At 42.0% G+C, this 19567-nt stretch overlaps 1 protein-coding gene across 1 annotated transcript in view; it reads right to left on the reverse strand.

Annotated features, from left to right (window-relative positions):
- The window catches only part of LOC135089178 (hemolymph clottable protein-like), a 159018-nt gene that overhangs the window by 5220 nt on the left and 134231 nt on the right, over positions 1 to 19567 (reverse strand). The gene's annotated exons all lie outside the window — the stretch shown is intronic.

Raw genomic sequence — 19567 nt, forward strand, 5'->3', positions numbered from 1 at the left:
AACACCCTACTCGTATTCCTGACCGTCTTGGAGATACGCCCAACATTCTTGACCTTTTCCTGACCTCTAATCCTTCTGCTTATGCTGTCACCCTTTCTTCTCCGTTGAGCTCCTCCGATCACAATCTCATATCTTTATCTTGTCTTATCACTCCAATCCCTCCTCAGGATCCCCCTAAGCGAAGGTGCCTCTGGCGTTTTGCCTCTGCTAATTGGGGGGACCTGAGGAGGTATTTTGCTGATTTTCCTTGGAATGATTACTGCTTCCGTGTCAGAGACCCGTCTTTGTGTGCTGAGCGCATAACAGAGGTGATAGTGTCTGGCATGGAGGCGTACATTCCTCACTCTTTTTCTCGTCCTAAACCTTCTAAACCTTGGTTTAACACAGCTTGTTCTCGTGCTATACATGATAGAGAGGTGGCCCACAAAAGGTACTTAAGCCTTCCATCACCAGAATCTCATGCACTTTATATTTCTGCCCGGAACCATGCCAAGTCTGTTCTCCAACTAGCCAAAAACTCCTTCATTAACAGAAAATGTCAAAACCTTTCAAGATCTAACTCCCCTCGTGATTTCTGGCATCTAGCCAAAAATATCTCCAATAACTTTGCTTCTTCTTCTTTCCCTCCTCTACTTCAACCAGATGGCTCCACTGCTATCACATCTATTTCTAAAGCTGAAATCTTTGATCAAACCTTTGCTAAAAACTCTACCTTGGACGATTCTGGGCTTGTTCCTCCCTCTCCTCCACCCTCTGACTACTTCATGCCACGTATTAAAATTCTTCGCAATGATGTTTTCCATGCCCTCGCTGGCCTAAACCCTCGGAAGGCTTATGGACCTGATTGGGTCCCTCCTATTGTTCTCCGAAACTGTGCCTCCGTGCTTGCACCTTGCCTAGTCAAACTCTTTCAGCTCTGTCTGTCAACATCTACCTTTCCTTCTTGCTGGAAGTTTGCCTACATTCAACCTGTTCCTGAAAAGGGTGACCGCTCTAATCCCTCAAACTACCGTCCTATTGCTTTAAGTTCCTGCTTATCTAAAGTTTTTGAATCTATCCTCAACAGGAAGATTCTTAAACATCTATCACTTCACAACCTTCTATCTGATCGCCAGTATGGGTTCCGTCAAGGCCGCTCTACTGGTGATCTTCTGGCTTTCCTTACTGAGTCTTGGTCATCCTCTTTTAGAGACTTTGAGGAAGCTTTTGCTGTTGCCTTGGACATATCAAAAGCCTTTGATAGAGTCTGGCACAAAGCTTTGATTTCCAAACTACCCTCCTACGGTTTCTATCCTTCTCTCCGTAACTTCATCTCAAGTTTCCTTTCTGACCGTTCTATTGCTGCTGTGGTAGACGGTCACTGTTCTTCTCCTAAATCTATTAACAGTGGTGTTCCTCAGGGTTCTGTCCTGTCACCCACTCTCTTCTTATTATTCATTAATGATCTTCTAAACCAAACTTCTTGTGCTATCCACTCCTATGCTGATGATACCACCCTGCACTTTTCCACGTCTTTTCATAGACGTCCAACCCTTCAGGAGGTAAACATATCACGCAGGGAAGCCACAGAACGCCTGACTTTTGATCTTTCTAAAATTTCTGATTGGGTCAGAGCAAACTTGGTATTGTTCAATGCCTCAAAAACTCAATTCCTCCATCTATCAACTCGACACAACCTTCCAGACAACTATCCCCTCTTCTTCAACGACACTCAACTGTCCCCCTCTTCTACACTGAACATCCTCAGTCTGTCCTTTACTTATAATCTGAACTGGAAACTTCACATCTCATCTCTAGCTAAAACAGCTTCTATGAAGTTAGGTGTTCTGAGACGTCTCCGCCAGTTTTTCTCACCCCCCCCAGCTGCTAACTCTGTACAAGGGCCTTATCCGTCCATGTATGGAGTATGCTTCACATGTCTGGGGGGGTTCCACTCATACTGCTCTTCTAGACAGGGTGGAATCAAAAGCATTTCGTCTCATCAACTCCTCTCCTCTAACTGACTGTCTTCAGCCCCTCTCTCACCGCCGCAATGTTGCATATCTAGCTGTCTTCTACCGCTATTTTCATGCCAACTGCTCTTCTGATCTTGCTAACTGCATGCCTTCCCTCCTTCCGCGGCCTCGCTGCACAAGACTTTCTTCTTTCTCTCACCCCAATTCTGTCCACCTCTCTAACGCAAGAGTTAACCAGTATTCTCAATCATTCATCCCTTTCTCTGGTAAACTCTGGAACTTCCTGCCTGCTTTTGTATTTCCACCTTCCTATGACTTGAATTCCTTCAAGAGGGAGGTTTCAAGACACTTATCCACCAATTTTTGACCACTGCTTTGACCCTTTTATGGGACTGGCATTTCAGTGGGCATTTTTTTATTAGATTTTTGTTGCCCTTGGCCAGTATCCTTCCTACATAAAAAAAAAAAAAAAACTTACACTGAATTTACACGTTTTTATTGTCATGGATTATAAAATAATCCCCATTTGTAACATTCAAAATCTTTTTAATGAATGTGCTACATGTAAATCATATTCCAATCTTGCAATATGAATAAACTGATAAAAAAAAAAAAAAAAAAAAAAAATATATATATATATATATATATATATATATATATATATATATATATATATATATATATATATATATATATATATATATATATATATATATATATATATATTGTTCTGCTGTAAGGTGCTGCAGAAAGAAGAATGAAGAAAGAAGGATGGGAAGAAGATGAAGAAGTGGGGGAGAGAGATAAGAAGAGAGACAGGCCGGGGACATGAATTTGACTCGTCTCTGATGCATAGCCTATTCACAGCACTTAGTAGAGCATTTATCCTCACAGACACTCATGTTCCCCATGTAATTTTTCTTACTTCCTATTGTTCATTCAATTTCAGTCTCATCCAACATTTAGTAGAAGAGTTGCCCTTGACAATAAAGTAATCAGTATTCACCCAGCCTCCATAACTTAATCACTAGAATGTTCAGGAGTAAAGTGTTTTATTCATGTAAGCCCACGCTAAGTGAGGTAAGGCAGTGAGCAGGCTAGTTTATGAGTGTGTGTCACCACCCCACCCCATCTTTTGTACCCCTCCCATAGTAGCAGGGTGGGAGAGCATTTGCCCTATCACTGTCCAGTTATCATGTGAGAAGGACGTTAAAAGGCAGATGGTGTTGTTTGGAGGAAACCGAGAGGAAAGTACAGATAGACAGGCCAGTTGTTTTAAGGAGATAATTGAGTAAATATTGGCCATATGCCCCAGCCTATGTGGATAGCATGGGAATCTCCATAGTAGTCTGCCAGGAAATGTTGTTAATTGTAACGCATTTCATACCAGGGACATGACTCTTCAGCTGTGTGTGTGTGTGTGTGTGTGTGTGTGTGTGTGCAGGCGGAGCTCTGTTACAGTGAGAGGTAAATTACCTTCCTGTTTGTTTGTGGGCACTTGCCTGTATTCGTGTTGTTGTTGTGGTAAATGCTACTGTTGGCTGAGGCACGGGCAGAGTGCTCAGCAACGGAGGACTTAAGTGAATAGTTGTGTAGTGAACTTTGTTCCCTCCTCAGGTCCTGACAAGGCCTACTGTCCAGGAGGTAGTAAATAACACTACTCAGCGAGAGATGTAACACTTCGTTGGACAGTGAGTGACTTTGTTAATGAGGGCAGTAATTTAACGGGGTTTTACACTTTGACCTTATATGTGTTGTCACGTAATTGTGTAGTGCTGGGAAATTAATTATGTATATTTCTACTTTTTTCCTAGGCTAAGGCCCATGTAATGTGCCAGGATGACCAGAATCTCAGTACCATGTGACTAACCCCCCCCCTTCCCCTCCTCTCCTCAGTGTCCTTTTGTCCTTGCTTTCCCCCCCCCCTCTCAGCGTCACTGTGTTGACCACTTCTATAACAAAATTTACCCAGTGAATAAACGTAATTTCTCCTGCTTGGCCAGGTTATAGAGGCGAATTTTTCACCTAATCCCAGAGAATGGGGAGCCCTTAATACGATAAAATTAATTCTATAATGGTAAGGTCTTAAACCAGCTCAAACAAATCCCAGATAATTACGCCGCGCCAATGAGGTTGACGAATCTGATAAGTCTTCTTTGCTTCGCTGCCCTGTCACCCCTGTTGCTACGCAAGCCGGGAAGAGATACCAGACTTTGACTAATTCCCCAATTGATTTCAAAAGTCCATTGAATTAAACTTCTTAAAGTAACAACTATAAAGTAAACAGTAACTTAATTATTCATATTTTTCATCCCTGAACTCACAACCTAGTCGCCCCCCCCCCCACTAAAAACAAAATTATAACTTAATAAATTTCCCCATTGGAAACCTTTATCCTTAGTTTCCCGCCGATTTCCTCACAAGCAAAGCCAGTCTCTCTCGGATTCTCCTCAGGTGAGGATGCAGTCTGATAGTCTCCCCCTCCATTCCTGTAATATTAAGTAAGTGTTTATTTAACAATAATTTTACTAAAGCCAGTCTCTCTCGGATTCTCCTCAGACCCTCTCGGATTCTCCTCAGATATTCCTGATGATAAACTGTTTTCTGAGTGGATAGATATTCGCATTTTTTCGTTCTTTTTTTGTTGGTTTTCTCCACGGGACTAGTGAAACCACCTGGTTCGAGATCACCGTGTGAGACTGTCCTCAGGTATATACATACTTTTTGGATATATATATTTGTTATTTATTTATTTATTCTCTGGTCTCCCCCACAACTCAGTAGTCGCGAAAATATCTCCATCGTAGTTTTTATGTAATTGAAGATTACGCTACCATTTATTTTGTATTTCTGAATTGCTTTCTTTTTACTATTATTATTTCGGATTATTCCATTATTTATTAAAAATCATAAAAGTGTCAGTATTTGTATTTCTCTTAATCCAGTGATAGGATTTGTAATTATCGTCTGCCACAAGGGAACATCACACCCCTTAGAGGGCACTAAAATTGTCTCTCCCTAGAACATGGCAATCGATTCTATATATATATATATATATATATATATATATATATATATATATATATATATATATATATATATATATATGTATATATATATTTTTTTTTAAGTGTCAGTGAAGAAAATGTAAAGGTGACACAGCAACACAGTGGTTGTATTGTAAGTGTTTCTTTTTAAACATACATGGCAACTCACTACAACTATCACCCCCCTCTACACTCAACAGTTGACGTCTTGACACTTAATTGACAGGCCTCATCAATTAGATGACTGCCAAAGTGCATCTTTTTGCTACGGTGAAGATGACTTTCACATTCAGTAACATTGAGTATTCGGACATGATATTCATATGATGATATTCATGGCATGATATTCATTCTGTGATAGAAATGCCTGGAATGCAGCAGTAGAACACAGACACAGGTACCAGACAGAACACACCCAGATAGTAAAGTATTCTACAAAGTGTATTAGTATCTCCGTGAGGGAGGATGTTTTCCCAGTATTTCTGCAGCAGCTGAACGTATTGGAGCAGCTCAAGATGGTATCATCCAGATGACAATACAAAGCCCCACCATCAGTACAAGAATACATAAAGGGGGAAAATTCACCGAACATAGCACAATTTTATATCACTCTGAAAGAATATCAAATGATTTAAAAGGACGTTTACAGGAGTGGTGGAAACATCCGGAAATCGTCATGAAGCTCCTGAATTGCCACGTATGTTTAAAAATTAGCACTTAACAACCACTATATTGTTGTGTTACCTATTTTTCTTCACTGACACACAAAAAAAAAAAATAATAATAATCTGTCATTTGCTATTTCCTGTAAGGCTCTGACTGTGCAGACAAGATTACTTGAATATACCATCTCTCACAGCGTGCGACCTATCCCTCTGAAACCGACCTGCCAACTGAACTACTAGCGTTGGAAAGGCAAAGAGACATCTTGTATCTGTTTCCCGGCCACACTTGAGCCATGAATAAGCTAAGCCTGAAAATTCATATGTACATAGAAGATTTTCAAATGGCAATATCTGCAGAAACTCGTGCTACACCCTGTATAATTTCACTTGTTACTGTATGTAAAGTGTGTATGTGCCTCACATCATTATTCCTCTATAATCATAAGTGAAAGGATCAATAGTTTCGTACCAGCATGAAAACATATGTAATATACGTAAGTATCAGTACTTAATTCTGTGTAAGGTTTCGAGCCGATGATCATTTGTTAGTAGAGTATGGTTTACTCACTGATCGTCTGCGGGAGTCATTCATGCGGTAGAGGCTCCACAGAGATAGGCAGGAAGGCGTTCGAGGTAAATATCATAATTTTGTAATAAAAACTGCATGTCATAGTGCCAAGTTGATTGCATGTGTTGTTTATGAATACTGCAATATGTTGAGTGTTTTATAATGTTATTTTATTGGAAACTGAGACCGAGAATTTGTTCACAGTTCTTACAGTCACACCTAAATCATCAATAAATATCGGAGAGAATTGCCTTTCCTTGACACTACGATGATGGGTGTGATCAGTAAAACAGATCACCTGAGAGCTAATGAAGACTTGCCGGTGCGGTTACATCACCCCTTGTAACAATTATATATATTGTTATGAGTGGCTTAGTAGAGAAAAGAAAAGAAGAGAGAGAGAGAGAGAGAGAGAGAGAGAGAGAGAGAGAGAGAGAGAGAGAGAGAGAGAGAGGCGGGAGAGACAGAAGATGCCTGAGGCACAAAAAGTGCCTGCCTGCCCTCCCCAGTTTATTTCCTCTTGTCACTTCATGTTGAGTTTAATACATAATATAGTAGAAGAGATGCCTTCCCTTGTCAAGTGATTAAATTTCATTCAACCCCTGTAATTGGTTCATAATATTTTTTTGCAAGAGTAGTCTTTTTAGAGTGAGCTTGTATGAGTCGCGAGTGTATAGCCGGTTGGCTGCTGCCTCCCCATCCTTTCCTCATTCCACCCCCTCCCCCTTTGTCATGTGACTTAACCGTCGCTTGTTCTGTCAGTGTTGAGCAAGGCCAGGAGAAAGACGCAGACGAGAGAGGCAGAGATAGGCAAGGAAATCAAGGGGAGGGATATATATATATATATATATATATATATATATATATATATATATATATATATATATATATATATATATATATATATATATATATATATATATATATATATATATATATATATATATATATATATATATATATATATACGAGTATATATATATATATATATATATATATATATATATATATATATATATATATATATATATATATATATATATATATATATATTAGACGGCCCTTTTTAGAAGATATTATTTGAGTATTCAAGGCATAAGCCCCTGCCTGTAAAAGTAGGATCAGCGTATCCAGGAGCCTGCCTGTGATTGTCATGCCTCTGTATTTCGAAGAGATACCTTCTTGTACCGACCTCAACGCTTGCTGAGTATCGTGGCGTGTATGAGAGCGGTAAGCTGGCTCCCCTTTTGTCTGTTGGCCGTGGTGCTTATGTATCTTTACTGTTTTTGTGCCGTTAAATGCGTTAAATGCGACTGGTGTTCAGAGCTTACTGCTGGGAGCTCTGAAACCAGAGGATTTCATAACTCTGCATGTGTTTAGCTTTCTGTAACCCTCTAGGAGACTGCAGGAGGATATAACTTTCTGTGAGTGTGGGTGGCTTGTCTTTGATGGGAAGTTGTTCACAAAATATTATAAGCCTCATACTTGTGTGTCCTTTGTCCTAGCAGTGCCCCCTAGCACTTGGTTTGCGATTTTTTCTCAGCAAGTTTGTTTGGTGTTTGTTATATATATTTTTTTTCTCTCGGCTGGGGGTTTAGACCAAGTGATGACCTCAGTTTTCATAGTCTGGGATGAACAGGAAAGGGCTGGATTGGTCATGTTTATGCCCGCACATGACTAGAAGGGGCTAGTCTAGGGAAAGCTGATTTGAACGTAATGGCAGCTGTTGAGAGGCTGAACCTGGGTCATAACAGAATTGGCGACCTAGCCATGATTTCTGGAAGCTTCGTAGCCACATGGAGGAGAAATATGTCGTTTGTTTGTTTATTCTTTGTGTGCCCATACTCAGCCTGCACCATGGAAGGGAAGGCTGGTAGTAGGAGTTGCTCGCAACCTGAGTCTCCTGCTTCTTCCAGGAGTGGCAGTGTAGTTAGCAAGATCAGAAGAGCAGTTAGCATGAAAATAGCGGTAGAAGACAGCTAGAGATGCAACATTACGGCGATGAGAGAGAGGCTGAAGACAGACTGTTAGAGGAGAGGAGTTGATGAGACGAAAAGCTTTTCATTCCACCTTGTCCAGCAGAGCGGTATGAGTGGAACCCCCAGACATGTGAAACATACTCCATACATGGACGGATAAGGCCCTTGTACAGAGTTAGCAGCTGTGGGGGTGAGAAAAACTGGCGGAGACGTCTCAGAACACCTAACTTCATAGAAGTTGTTTTAGGTAGAGATGAGATGTGAAGTTTCCAGTTCAGATTATAAGTAAAGGACAGACCAAGGAAGTTCAGTGTAGGAGAGGGTGAGAAGTCTGAAGTTATTTTTTTTATTTTTTTATTTTTTTTATGTAGGAGGGGCACCGGCCAAGAGCAACAAAATTATAATAAAAAATACCCACTGAGATGCCAGTCCCTAACTGAGTCAAAAGCGGTCATCAAAAATTAAAGGATGTGACTTGAAACCTCCCTTATGAAAGAGTTTAAGTCATAGGAAGAAGGAAATACAGAAGCAGGAAGGTAGTTCCAGAATTTATCAGAGAAAGGGATGAATGACTGAGAATACAGATTAACTCTTGCATTAGAAAGGTGAACAGAATAGGGGTGGGAGAAGGAAGAAAGTCTTGTGCACCAAGACCGCGGGAGGAGGGGAGACAAGCAATTTGCAAGATCAGAAGACCAATTAGCATGAAAATAGCAGCTAAAGAAAGCATGAGATTCAACATTGTAGCGATGAGAAAGAGGCTGAAGGCAGTCAGTTAGAGGAGAGGAGTTGATAAGACGAAAAGCTACTGATTCCATCCTGTCTAAAAGAATTGTATGAGTGGAACCCCCATTCATGTGAAGAGGATAAGATAAACTGGCAGAGATGACTCAGAACGCCTAACTTCGTAAGAGTTATTTTATCTAGAGATGAGATGTGTAATTTCCAGTTTAGGTTATAAGAAAGGAGAGACCGAGGATATTCAGTGTAGAAGAGGGGGCCAGTTCAGTGTCAGTGAAGAAGAAAGGATAGCTATCTGGAAGGCTGTGTGAAGTTGATAGATGGAGGAATCGAGTTTTTGAGAAACTGAACAATAATAAGTTTGCTTTATCCCAATCAGAAATTGTAGAGAGCTTAAAAGTCAGGCATGCTGTGGCTTCACTACATGAAATGTTTACTGTCTGAACGGTTGGACGTCTACAAAAATACCTTGAGAAGTGCGTAGGAGTGGATAGGACAACAAGTTTGGTTTAGAAGATCATTGATGAATAATAGGAAGAGAGTGGGTGACAGGACAGAACCCAGAGAAACACCACTGTTAACAGATTTAGAAGAGGAACAGTGATCATCTACTACAGCAGCAATAGAACAGTCAGAAAGGAAACTTGAGAGTTACAGAGTTACAGAGAGAAGGATAGAAGCTGTATGAGGGTAGTTTGGAAATCAAAGCTTTGTGCCAGACTCTATCAAAACCTTTCATATGTCTAAGGTAACAACAAAAGTTTCACCGAAAACCCTTAAAGAGGATGACCAAGACTCATTAAGTAAAGCTAGATCACCAGCAGAGCGACCTTGATTTTTTTTCTTTCTTATGTAGGAGGGACACTGGCCAAGGGTAACAAAAATCTAATAAAAAAAAAAAAAGCCCACTGAGGTGCTAGTCCCAGAAAAGGGTCCAAAGCGGTAGTAAAAAATTGAAGTATAAGTGTATTAAACCTCCCTCTTGAAGGAATTCAAGTCATGGGAAGGTGGAAATACAGATCCAGGCAGGGAGTTCCAGAGTTTACCAGAGAAAGGGATGAATGATTGAGAATACTGGTTAACTCCTGCATTAGAGAGGTAGACAGAATTGGGGTGAGAGAAAGAAGAAAGTCTTGTGCAGCGAGGCCGCCGGAGGAGGGGAAGCATGCAGTTATCAAGATCAGATGAGCAGTTAGCATGAAAATAGCGGTAAAAGATAGCTAGAGATGCAACATTGCGGCAATGAGAGAGAGGCTGAAGACAGTCAGTTAGAGGAGAGGAGTTGATACGAAAAGCTTTTGATTCCACCCTGTCTAGAAGATCGGTATGAGTGGAACCCCACCCCCCCGACATGTGAAACATACCCCATACATACATAAGGCCTTGCACAGAATTATCAGCTGGGGAGGGAGGGGTGAGAAAAACTGGCGGAGACGTCTCAGAACGCCTGACATCATAGAAGCTGTTTTATTAAGGCCCCATCACACCAGAGGCAGTCCTTACTACCCGCAGCAGGCTCTCAACACGTTCAGAAAAATTTTGAGGATGTAGTGGAGACGTGGTGGAAATGCGAAATCTCTCCACTGCTACGTATCTACCAAGCCTTTACTGCGTACCTCCTTTGACCTTACTACAATATCACTGGGTCCAATTACGTGCGTGTTACGCGCGTGATCAGGCTCCCGCCATGCTCACTAGGTTCCCGCCTCGCTCACTGGCTTCTTACCATGCGCCCAACCGGTGCCCAATACGCTCACGTGACGTTAGTAGGATGCGCTCACTTCAGGTCACTTCAGGTCTCATCTGCGATTGATCGCCATTCTGCTGGGGTGGATGGGCAAACTCATGTTTGTATTCTTCAACAATGGCCGGTCAAACTTCTGGTATGAAGTACTGATGGTGTTACGGGCCACTCTAAAATCATACTGCAACGTAGGATATTTATCGCCAGTTGACAAGTGGGGAAGGGTGATGGCAAGTTTAAGACCAGCTTCAAGTGCTTTTCTGTATTTTGTGTCCTGCTTAGATAACATGGGTGTTTATCTGGTCAGCTCGTCAAACATTGCTGGTGGCATGCGAAGAAAGTTGAAGAATGAAGCCTCATCACTTAACCTCAGACTTTCCATCAGTCTGTGGTAATGACCAAACTGGAGTCTGCTTTCTAGATTTAACCATTCTCTGACCCAGCATGCTCTGTCTTTTCTCCTTCTTTTTCTCCGTCTTCTCTTAGCCAGCAAAACAGCAGCAACATCAGCATCCAGCACAGCCAGTTGTCCATGGAGCAGGACGATCTGGTGCAGGATTTGTGGACTCATGATGCTCAGGAACCAAAGTGAGAGCGGTAACTCATGATCAGGTGTAGCTCCTCCCTATTCCCGTCACCCAGTCAACCAAGTCCTCGCTGCGTCAGTAATGCGTCAACCAAGTCCTCGCTGCGTCCCTAATACGTCAACCCGGTCCGCACCAGGTCAGCAGACGGTCCATTACACGTCCTCAATTTTCTACGCTCTAGCTACGTAAATTTTGAGCAGTATCAAAACCCCTCCACGTCCATGCCGTCCTCGCGGTCCTCATTGCGTCCAAGCCGATCCTCGCCGCGTTCATGCCCGTCCTCAACACGTCCTGGCGATTTTTGCAGGACGTAGTAAGGACGTGCTCTGGTGTGATGGGGGTATTAGCTAGAGATGAGATGTGAAGTTTCCAGATCCCATTATAAGTAAAGGACAGACCGAAGATGTGCAGTGCAGAAGAGGGGGACAGTTGAGTGTCACTGAAGAAGAGTTGTTGAAGGAGAGATAGTTGTCTGGAAGGTTGTGTGAAGTTGATAGATGGAGGAATTGAGTTATTGAGGCATTGAACAATACCAAGTTTGCTCTGCCCCAATCAGAAATTTTAGAAAGATTTGAAGTTAGGCATTCAGTGGCTTTCCTGCATGAACTGTTTACTTTCTGAAGCACATCTATGAAAAGACGTGGAAAAGTGCAGGGTGGTATCATCAGCATAGGAGTGGATAGGATAAGAAGTTTGGTTTAGAAGGTCATTGATGAATAATAAGAAGAGAGTGAGTGACAGGACAGAACACTGAGGAACACCACTGTTAATAGATTTAGGAGAAGAAAAGTGACCGTCTACCACAGCAGCAATAGAACGGTCAGAAAGGAAACTGGAGATGAAGTTACAGAGAGAATGATAGAAGCTGTATGAGGGTAGTTTAGAAATCAAAGCTTTATACCAGACTCAATCAAAAGCTTTTGATATGTCTAAGGCAAGAGCAAAAGTTTTAACAAAATCTCTAAAAGGGGATGACCAAGACTCAGTAAGGAATGCCAGAAGATCAGCAGTAGAGCGGCCTTGACGGAACCCATACTGGTGATCAGATGAAAGATTGTAAAGCGATAGACGTTTAAGAATCTTCCTGTTGAGGATAGATTCAAAACTTTAGATAGGCAGGAAATTAAAGCAATAGGACGGTAATTTGAGGGATTAGAACGGTTACCCTTTTTAGGAACAGGCTGAATGTAGGCAAACTTTCAGCAAGAAGGAAAGGTAGGTGCTGAGAGACATAGTTGAAAGAGTTTGAATAGGTAAGGTGCAAACACGGAGGCACAGTTTCGGAGAACAATTGGAGGGACACCATCAGGTCCATTAGCCTTCCGAAGGTTTAGGCCAGCGAGGGCATGGAAAACATCATTCACAAGAATTTTAATAGGTAGGATGGAGAGGATGGAGAAGAGGGAGGAACGAGCCCTGAATCGTCCAAGGTAGAGTTTTTAGCAAAGAGTTGAGAAAGAGTTCAGCTTTAGAGATAGCTTTATGTGATAGCAGTGGTGCCATCTGGTTGAAATAAAGGAGGGAAAGAAGAAGCAAAGTTATTGGAAATATTTTTGGCTAGATGCCAGAAGTCACGACAGGAGTTAGATCGTGAAAGATTTTGACACTTTCTATTAATGAAGGAGTTTTTGGCTAGTTGGAGAACAGACTTGGCATGGTTCCGGGCAGAAATATAAAGTGCATGAGATTCTGGTGATGGAAGGCTTAAGTACCTTTTGTGGTTATGAAGTGATAGATGTTTAAGAATCTCCGTGTTGAGGATAGATTCAAAGGCAGGAAATTAAAACAATAGGACGGTGGTGTGAGGGATTAGAAATCACGAGGTGTTTTTTGTTAGTTGGAGAACAGACCTGGCATAATTCCGGGCAGAAATATGAAGTGCAGAAGATTCAGTTTATGGAAGGTTCAAGTACCTTTTGTGGGCCACTTCTTTATCACAGTGAGCATGAGAACAGGTTGTGTTAAACCAAGGTTTGAGAGGTTTAAGTCGAGAGAAAGAGTGAGGAATGTATGCCTCCATGCCAGTCAGACCTCTATTATTTGATCAGCACATAGAGACGAGCCTCTGACATGGAAACAGTAGTTATTCCAAGGAAAATCAGAATAATACCTTCTCAGGTTCCCCAATTAGCAGAGGGAAAACGCCAGAAGCAAATCCGCTTTTGGGGATCCTGAGGAAGGAATGGAGCGATAGGACAAGATACACATATGACCCAATCCCAATCCTTCCATAAGTGGAAGGATGAGAGGTTAGGTGGGCGTATCTCTAAGACGGTCAGGAATGCAAGTAGGATGTTACACCAGTTGCTCTAGGCCATGGAGGATGGTCAGTGAAGAGAGTAAAAGCAAAGCTGTTGGTGAGCATTGAAGTCTCCAAGAATGGAGGTCTTTGCAGAAGGGAAGATAGTCAGAATGTGCTCCAATTTGGATGTTAAGTAGTCAGAGAATTTCCTATAATCAGAGGAGTAAGGAGAGTAGTATTCACCACAAATAAATTTAGTTTGAGAATGACTCTACAGACGAAGCCAGATGGTAGAACATTCAGAAGATTCTAGAGTCTGGGCATGAGAGTAAGTTGTGCACATATACGCAACATACAGCGATGGATCGAAAACGAGACTAGAGAAAGTAGGAGGGAACAGGAAAGAGGCCACTATCAGTTGCGTCAGACACCTGGGTTTCAGTAGGGAAAAGAAGATGAGCTTTAGTAAGGGAGAGGTGGCTTCCAACAAACTGAAAATTAGATCTAAGGCCACGAATGTTGCAGAAGTTAATGAAGAAAATGTTAAGGGTAGTGTCAAGACACTTAGGGTCGATATGAAGAGAGCTGTCCCACCTGGGGACATTTATGGACCCCTCATCAGATTGGAATTCCGAGGCTAGTGTAGGAGTGACCATATTTAACTTAGAATTTTGTGTGAAGGGTGTGTGTGTAGTTAGGTGCATGTAGTTTTGTATGAAGGAAGAGAATTGTCTTTGGAGGACAGGTTGTGGCTGTCCCCCTTGTGTTGTGAAACACATAAGGAAACGTTCCATGAGGTCATGGCTGGGCTATTGATGAGTTCACAGCACCCTCTGATCCGGTGTTTAAAACCTCTTTAGAAGAAGTTGACAGAATTGTTCAGGAAAATTGAGAAGGCAGCCGAATTTAATTGGCCTTAGGAGGGATAGGTTGTCCTTGTTGCTAATATGCTGAAGAGCAAGGCGTTAGAAGTCTATCACAGTATGTCAGTGGAGGATTTAGTTGAGTATGAGGAGTTTGAGACTGGCATCCTGAGAGTCTATGAACTGCGGCCTGAAACCTATTGGCTACAGTTCCGAGGAAGGAAGAAACCTGGGGACTCGTATCTTGATTGTGCTCACAACCTCAAGGAGATATTTGAAAAGTGGATAGCTAGCGAGTGTATCACCTCCTTCTGTGAGCTGAAGGAGGTCATGGTGATGAAGCAGCTTGTCAATGTGGTCGAGAAGGAGATTATGCCACTGCTTTAAGAGAAGAGGTTTAAAAACCTAAAGAAGACGGCTACACGGACAGATGATTATGTGCTGGATCACCGATCAGTGTCTCGTTGGTTAAGTGAGACGTTTGGTGGGGTCGGTATCTGGAGGCGTGGCAGGCGTTGGGTTATAAGGAAGTCCACAGTATAGTAGTGGCGTTGGTAATAAGTCGGGATGAGTAAGTCCCGTTGTTAATAAGTCTCCATCCAGCCCTCGATGGAGACGGACTGAGAGCACGGCGCATAGCACTCCCAGGTACTCGTATAGTACACAGCCTGTGTCACTATTGTAAGAATACTGAGCACCTTAAATTTAACCGTTAGTGACGGCCATGGCTTCCAAGTACCTGAAGCCAGTGGCTTCAGGGTCAAGACCAGGAGAGTGATGAGATCAGGCCAGTATTTGGTTGGATGCGGAGAAAGGCAGGAGTAGCTGCCCCCTCGTCTGTTGTTACCTCACTGTTTACCATGAGATCTGATCTGGATTGGTGCCATCCATTTCTGTGTAAGGGCGCTGTTGTAATTGATGGGGTTGAGTATCACGTTACTGTTTTGAGAGACACAGCAGCACAGCACTCGTTATGCCAAATGATACTGGCAGGCAGGTTGCCTCAGAAAAGCCTGTGTGGTGCCGGGGAACTGTCACTGTAAAAAGCTTCGCTACGGCGGAGATGAGGCTTTTGCACCCACTAGTGACCGCGGAGGCGTGGATGGCATTAGCTAGTGTTAGGTGTTGATTTCCCTTTAGGGCATGACCTGGCAGGTGGGAGAGTTTGGGTACAGCCCTCATCCCCGGACCCTGTTCCAGATGTGGAGGCTGCAGAGTTCTCCTGACTCTGTTAGTGTTGTTTACTCATGGGGCCGATTGCAATAAGGCAGGGCCACTGCAAGAGGAGTGCAGAGTTGGTTTTGATGCCACAGTTGGGTTAGAGTGCCCAGAGGCCTTGTTCCACTGCCGCCAACAGTTTGGGCAAGCTGGGGTTAGGCTCGTCTTTGAGTCATAGTGCTGGAGGTCACCGCGACAGAGCAGAGTTACCACAGGAAGCTCGTGACTTATGGGGTATCGCCGAGGGTGAGGCTGGAGTGTTGGGTTTGGAATGTTATTTTGCTGGCTTGCCTCGCCCTGTGGAGCACCACGGAGGTGGCGCTTGGTTGGAGTCGTTACCTGGTTTGGAGGTTGTGGGCGCAAGTACTCATTTCGAGCACCAGCCTGGTGTGTCCAGTATGTTAGGAGTCACTACCGAGGGCGAAGAGACTCCTAATTCTACTGGAGAGATAGGGATTACTCCCCTGTGGAGTGTATTGGAGGCAGGAAGCAGGCTATTCCTTTGCTGGGACCAGACACGTTGGGTGTTTGCTCATGTAGTGAGCCACCCCTTTTGATTGCTGTTACTACAGCTGCCCCGTACCCAAGGAGGTTTCTGTTTTCTGAAGAAGGTCCGAGTTATGATCCCGTTTGATTTTGTTGCTATGATAGTGTCCTAGCGTTCTTTAGTAAAGCTGTAATTTGTGTCCATCCCCCCACCCGCAGTATGCTGTGAGTTGTATATTCATTAGTCCAGAGTAGTAAGTTGATTTGTTAAATGTCTAAAAAAATTGCAAGTTTATAATTATAACTTCCAAATTTTTTTTAAAGAGGGGCCGTCTTATGAGTGGCACCGTAGAGAGAACAAGAAGAAAGAAATAGAAAGAGAAAAGGAGGGGAAGTGTGTGTGTGTGTGTGTGTGTGTGTGTGTGTGTGTGTGTGTGTGTGTGTGTGTGTGTGAGAGAGAGAGAGAGAGAGAGAGAGAGAGAGAGAGAGAGAGAGAGAGAGAGAGAGAGACAGGGAAAGAGAGAGAGGGGAGGTGGGGGAAGAAAGAGAGAAGATGCCTGAGGCACAATAAGTGCCTGCTCGTCCTCCTCACTTTAAAAACCCATGTGCCTACCTAGTCTTCTTCCCATATTTAGTTTTCTTACTTTCCTTTGTCTCATGTTGAGTTCAATACATTATACAGTAGAAAAGATGTCTTCCTTTGTAAAGTGATTAAATTTCATCCAGCGCCTGTAAATAGTTCATGATAATTTTTGCAAGACTATTCTTTTTAGAGTGAGCTTGTGTGATAGTGGCTAGTGTGTAGCAGACTGGCTGCTGCCTCCCTGTCTTTTCCCCATTCCAGCCCCTACCCCTTTGCCATGTGACTTTACTGTCGCTTCTGAGCACAAGTGACGCTGTCTGTTCAGTTGGTGTTGAGCAAGGCCAGCAGAAAGACGTACACAAGAGAGGCAGAAAAAGACAAGGAGACTCAAGGGGGAGATGTATATATTAGAGAGCCCTTTTATTAGATATTGTTTGAGTATTCAAGGCAGTAAGCCCCTGCCTGTGATTTTCACGCCTCTTTAATTCGAAGAGATAACTTCTTGCACCGATTCTTCAGCGCTTGCTGAGCACCCTAGCATGTATGGGAGGGGTTGGTTAGTTCCCCTTTTGTCTATTGGTTGTGGTACTCAAGTATCTTTAGTGTTTTTGTGCCATTAAATGCGATTGGTGTTCGGAGAATGCTGCTGGGAGCTCTGAAACCAGAGCATTTCATAATTCTGTATGTTTAGCTGTCTGAAGTTCTCTAGGAAACTGCAGGTAGATTATTCACTTGCAGGAGGATATAACTTCCTGTGAGTGTGGGTGGCTTCTCTCTGGTGAGAGGAATCTCACAGAATAATATAAGCCTCATACTTGTCTGTCCTTTGTCCTAGCTGTGCTTCCCAAGACCAGGTTTGCACTTTTTTTTCTCAGCAGCTAGGAGTCTGTTTGGCGTTTGTTATATTTTTTTTCTCATTCAGGGGTTTAGACCGAATGGTGACCTCAGTTTGGGATGACCAGGAAAGGGCTGGATTCGTTGTGTTTATGCCTGCACTGGACTAGAAGGAAAGCTGGCCTGAGTGTAGTGGCAGCTGTTGATGGGGGCTGAACCTGAGTCATAACAATATATATATATATATATATATATATATATATATATATATATATATATATATATATATATATATATATATATATATATATATATATATATATATACGAGTATATATATATATATATATATATATATATATATATATATATATATATATATATATATATATATATATATATATATATATATATATATAGTTATGACCCTATAAAAGCCCTCATTCAAGGGTCACTACCGAAACCGCTAATGGCTGACATTACTCTCGAGTCAGCTTCCCTAGGCTACAACACTGTAGTCTAGTGTGGGGCAAACAGACAAGTTCAGACCACTCATAGGCTGTAAAACAATCAAAGCCTCAAGGTCTCCACCCCCTGCCACTGCTGCAGAGATGTAACTGTAAAGTACTCACTCCCCAATACTAAAAAGGATTCAATAATCACATTCTAGGAAGAAGACACTGATGGACGCCACACCATACATAATATCTTGTGGACAAAACATCCCTCAAACGACAGATCCTCCGACTGCCCTCAGAATATTGTCATGCCTTGGTCCATGTTCAGCTTATCTCAGATCTCTCAGAAGACTGATCTCACCTCCTACAAAGTTGATGGATCAGGAGAGAAATGAGATTATAGAACACTACACATCACAAAACAAAGAATGTGCTCTGCCCAGCAAGATATGCAACAATAACAACAAAAGGACTGGTATCATTTGATTATAGAAGAAACATGAGACAAGAGTCAGCTCAACTCAGAACAAAATAATTTAAAACAATGGACACAAGAAGGAAAAAAGAAAAATGAGCGGTGGTCTCATTAAAAACTCGGAAACCTGAGAGTGGTATTCTAAACCTCCGTGGATGAGCTGAGCTAGATACTATACATTAAGTTATATGGCTAATACCTAGCCGCTCATCCAGTTACTCATATAGCGTATAAAAGCAGTATCACAAGAATATACCAACTCTCACAAAACATACGTCTCACTCATCAGAAGCCAAACTGTCAATTCAACTTCTACTGATGTTGGAAAGACAGGAGGACCGGCTGGCCCAATCCCTTGACCCACCAGCCTCTCCCCTGAGAAGCATGTGTCGCACCCACAGCCGCTCACTCCCATCCCACTCATCAAAATCATCTTAATTTCAAGAAATTATTTAACGGAAACTATAGGAGTTGGATGAAATTCTTTTCTTTAATACTGGACTAGAACTTTCACTTCTCCATGGGCATTAGTTTCAATTTGATACTACATTGAGAAATGTAGAAAATTAAAAGGAAATTAATATTGGGTAGGCTTGGTAATAAACTTACAGCAAAAACCATGAACGCTAGGATAATAGTGTCAGAAATCACTCTCCTCTCCACACTATTCACAAATCCCATAATAGGGAATGCAAAAGGAATAATGGGAACTTACTGAGACAAACACAAAACTTTAACACCATTAGAATATATATATATATATATATATATATATATATATATATATATATATATATATATATATATATATATATATATATATATATATATATATATATATATATATATATATATATATATATATATATATATATATTATGACCAGATACCGCCTCTCTAACAGCTGCCACTATAATCAGGTAAATTTCCCTTAGACTAGCTTCTTCTAGCTAGAAGAGCTAGCTAGTTTGTGGGGCACAAACAAAGCAAATCCAAGAATCTACTGGTCGCCAACGACTGTCATCTCTCAAGATACTGGCACCCTGTTAAACCCACCAGCAGAGAAGAGAGTATAATAAATGCCAACTTAATCCTACCAAGCTGAGAAAGAACTAATTAGGAT

The sequence above is a fragment of the Scylla paramamosain genome, chromosome 32 (assembly GCF_035594125.1).
Source record: "Scylla paramamosain isolate STU-SP2022 chromosome 32, ASM3559412v1, whole genome shotgun sequence".
Lineage (NCBI taxonomy): Eukaryota > Metazoa > Arthropoda > Malacostraca > Decapoda > Portunidae > Scylla > Scylla paramamosain.